Source organism: Rutidosis leptorrhynchoides, chromosome 1, assembly GCF_046630445.1.
Source record: "Rutidosis leptorrhynchoides isolate AG116_Rl617_1_P2 chromosome 1, CSIRO_AGI_Rlap_v1, whole genome shotgun sequence".
Classification (NCBI taxonomy): Eukaryota; Viridiplantae; Streptophyta; class Magnoliopsida; order Asterales; family Asteraceae; genus Rutidosis; species Rutidosis leptorrhynchoides.
In genome coordinates, this window is record NC_092333.1 from 468,585,472 (window position 1) to 468,589,911 (window position 4,440).

General features: G+C 32.0%; 1 long non-coding RNA gene across 7 annotated transcripts; it reads left to right on the forward strand.

Moving 5' to 3' along the window:
* The first annotated feature begins 409 nt into the window (after positions 1–409).
* On the forward strand, positions 410–3,786 carry LOC139874513 (uncharacterized). 7 transcript variants are annotated; one of them, XR_011767876.1, is made up of 6 exons: positions 410–637; positions 859–1,972; positions 2,061–2,168; positions 2,400–2,555; positions 2,760–2,865; positions 3,642–3,786. It is a non-coding gene; the product is annotated as an uncharacterized lncRNA (long non-coding RNA). The 7 variants fall into 7 exon arrangements; XR_011767879.1 differs by lacking the exon at positions 3,642–3,786 and having other exon boundaries at positions 859–928; positions 1,093–1,188; positions 1,416–1,972; positions 2,400–3,615; XR_011767873.1 differs by lacking the exon at positions 3,642–3,786 and having other exon boundaries at positions 2,760–3,615.
* The last annotated feature ends 654 nt before the right edge of the window (positions 3,787–4,440 follow it).

Sequence of the window (4,440 nt, forward strand, 5' to 3'; positions counted from 1 at the left end):
TAGCTAATACACTTTTCAATTACAATGATAATGACATCTATAACCCCATTTTAACTACAATTTACATTTAACTATAAAATATAAATTTCAAACCTTTGAAAATTACAACATAATCATAACATAAAATCGTAACTGTAGTCATTAACTCCGGAATCATTATTCAACAATTAATGTTAATAGCCACATAAATTCAACAATCATTATACAATAAGGTTTATGGTGATGGTGTTTCGTTAAGCTCCAGGAGCTACGGGGACTGCTGGATGGGTCGACAAATGTTAACACATGACTTCCATATAATGCCGAAACATATGTTTTTGGAAAAGGAATAGCCACAAAAATTTCGGGTTTTATAATTAATACAGAATCAAATCAAATCAAAAATATGGCCTTCTTCTTCTCCATCTACTGCAATTTCTCATCCGACCTTCATTCAAACTAATAAAAAATACGATCTTTAGCAGCTTCAATATCTTCTGAAAACTTTTATCCATCCTTAAATTCCATATTTCGATTGAAGGTCAGTAACGATGTATCCATATCTCAAGCGATTTTTGAAGATTAATTCAAAACCATAAATTTTGATCTGTTCAAGAGTTTTTCGTAATTAACATATCATCTTCTTCATCATATTAGGGTATGTTTTTTCTTTTCTTAATTTACCATAGACGATTATATATTATTATGGATGGATTTTGTATTTTATGGTATCCACCTCTTTTCAGATTATGATTTTGTATCTTACTTTAATTAAAAAAAAATATTGCTACGAAATTGTTATACATTTCCCTTCTTGATAATTCGTTGTATTTGGTTTGGTTCAAAATTTATTCTTGATTTGTGGGTTTTGTTTGTTAGGTTGCAAAAGAGTTTGAAAAAACAAAAAGTGATGGTAATGATGTGTGCTTGAAGGAAGAAGAAATCACAGGTTTGTTGACTTTGATATTTTTATTTCATTAAGATCATTACAAGAGTTCATCATCATGTTAAAACTTGTGTATATTTCTTTTAGATGTATGATTGAAATTATCCATTTATACTGATTTGATATTTTTCCTTGTATTTTGTTAATATTTATGTTTCTTGAGTCAGTGATGTGAATAAGATCAAACATGTCTCAAGAAACTTTTATTTCTGCCCTATCAACATCCAAACGTTACCAATATGACCTTCAATCTCGATCATCTGGTATGTTAATCTATCACCGAGTTTTATTTTTTAGGGTTTCATTTTGTTCCAACTCATGAATTCAATATCTTTGTGAAAATTAAATGAAAAAGTTAATTTACCGTAGATCTGTATATGGTTTGTCGTCCCAACATCAAGTTTTGATTTTTGGAGTTTCCATTAAATTTATGATTTATGATTTATATTAATTATATGATATGATAGTTAATCTAATTAATTTGGTGCAGATATGTTTATGGGGTTTGAAGATATTGAGATTGAGATGGATGATGATATTAGGGAGGAATATCCATGCCCCTTTTTACCAGTTATTCCGATATAGTGGGCTTGTGTTGCCATATGATGTGAGCACTAGCTTGATGGGTCTCTAATTGCTATTCTATGCTTATTTGAGTTTTACGATTTTCAAGAATGCGAAAACTTCTCATATGAATATCTCTTTTTTGCTGTTATAAAATGTTTGAATGATGAATAGAAATCACATTTGCTGATTAAGAAATATTTTAGTTTCTATGTGTTGTGTTCACTCTAGAATGTACTTAATTTGCATCTGATTAAGTACATCACATTTACTGATAAAGGAGATTTTAAGTACATTCTAAATTTTTTTATTAATATTGAAATGCAACATAACTGAATTTTATGCTATAGGTTGGGATTCAACATAGGGCTGTTATAACCAGTTTAAGCTCTGGTGTTCTTGATTAGATCACTTTAGGGAGGCAGACAACATACTAAAGGGACCATAAGTATCATAGACACTTGCGGATTTGAGTCACATCATGTATATTTTGTGTAATTTTAAGATCAATGATTATTTTTAATACTATTGCATCATGTCAAATGAATGGTTTTGTTTTTTCATGTTTCAGAAAAATAGCTTTCGGCATTTTGAAACTATAAACTATGTTGAATGTTGATATACTGATGAGAGGGTGCAACAACACTTCATTTGGCATCTTTGTAAACTTGAAAAAGAGGTGAGAACAAACACTAATTATGTGATCATATCCTGGTATAAAATTATACTTAGACTCTCCTGTAGGTAATTATTATGGTTTTATTTTAGAAGTTAAATTGTTGATCCATTTACTTATGAACGCATTTTGATTTTTTATTTCAGTTTTTTGATTCTTATGTCGATATGTGTAGGATATTTCAAATTTACTTTTGTGAAACTATTTGCCCATTTGACATGTGGATATGTGTAGGATAAATTGTTTAAGTGGATTCAGTAGTTGGAAAATACAAAGTCACACTTCATTTGATTCAGAAGACCAAACAACAAGCAACTTCAAGTAATGTATGAAAAAGATATCGTCTTGGAACAAATCAGATGCAGTCAAGTTGGAGTATAAATCTGAGAGGTGGTGAAATAGAATAATTATTACTAAATTTATGTACATGTGAAGAATTACAATGAAGTAGAATGATAGTTTGAGTTTTTTTGGTGTTAAGTGTTTTTATAAATTGACTAGGTAGAGGTAATATTTTAACCAATAGTTTTTGTGAGGTGTTGTTTACTGATTCAATCACTTAAACTAATTATTAACTTTTTTCTTTTGTATTAGGCTAAGAGGATACTGAAGAAACTTAGGTCGATGGCCAGCCCTACAAACACAGATCACAAGATTATTGGTCTTAGTGGGAAGCCTTGCTAAGAAACTTAGGTCGATGGTCAGTTTTGCTTCTATATATGTAATGTGGGCCAATGATATTGCTGCCGTTTTCTATCGGGTCAAAGTGGTTTCTATCTATATGATTTGGGTTACTTTACCTTGGTATTTCGGTATTGGGTCAAAATTATTGCTGCTACTTATTAGTGGGTCAAATTTGCTTATGTATCAGTGATTTGGGTCAACATTGCTATTGCATTTAGTATTATGCTAGAGCTTTCCTTTGTATTAATGTTTTAGGTCAGGGTTATCACTGTGTCAGTTCTTGGGTCAGACTATATAGTGTTAATAGTGGGCTTGGTTAGCTTTGCTGAATAGCAAGTTTGGGTTGATATTGTGTCTTTATTAGAATTTGATCATGGATTGTTATTATTGTTGTTGTGATGATGTGAACTTTAAGGATAATTTCAAATATGGTTTGGGTCAATGTTTCTACTTAGTTGGCTTGAGGGTCAATTTTGGTTCTAACATGTGCACTTGAGTTGCTGTTGCTACTGCGATAGTGATATGGGTCTAAAATTTCATTTGTTGAGGTGCAGTTGCTTTTATTAAGCTGAATTGGGTAAATTTTACTGTTACAAAAATGTTATGGGTTGTGTTTATTAGTTGATTGTTCTGTTCATTTTCAGTTTATTTTGTTTTCAGCATCAAAATCTAAAAACATTTATTAGGATTTTTTTATGTATCAAAATTTTCTTAAAAAAAATCCGCGAAGTCGCGGGTCTTTAACTAGTATATAGTAATTACTCTTTAGTAATTAGTGGTTTTATGATACAGGTACATGAAAGATAGGGTGTTCGGAGCTTTCAATTCGCTTTCAATATATGCTTGACATTCAAAAGAAAGCTTGATGTAAGTAATTAAAGCAAATGCTATTGAATGTAATGTACAGAATAATAATTCGTATTTACTTTCATTGAAACAAATGGGTTACATATATACAACGTACAAGTACTGGACTACCTACAAACTAGGATGAGATAATACAATAATATAACAAACAATAGTTATCTACAACTCTTTTATCGTTTATCCTTAATACGCCCCCGCAAGATAGACGACCGGGTAGCAAGACCAATCTTGGACATGAGTTTAGCAAATAGAGCACGTGGTAGAGGTTTTGTCAACGGGTCAGCAAGTTGATCCCCGGATGACACATGCGATACACGAATAGTCCCTAGTTGTACTTGTTCACGGACAAAATGATATGCCAATGCAATATGTTTCATACGAGAGTGGAAAACCGGATTTGCACTAAGCAAGGTAGCACCCAAATTGTCATAGTAGATCACCGGTTTAGTAATTGACGAAACACCCATTTCCTTTAATAAATTACACAACCATAATATTTCAGCAGTAGTAGAAGCAACTGCCTTGTACTCGGCTTCAGTGGATGATTGTGATAAGAACCGCTGCTTATTTGAACCCCAGGAAATGATAATTGCTACCAAGGAAGACAACCTGCCCCATTGTAGAAACATAATCGTGCTTATCACCGGCCCAATCAGCATCCGAGAAAGCATGAAGACGAAGAGGCGAATCACGATAGAGCGTAATGCCATGCTCAATAGAACCC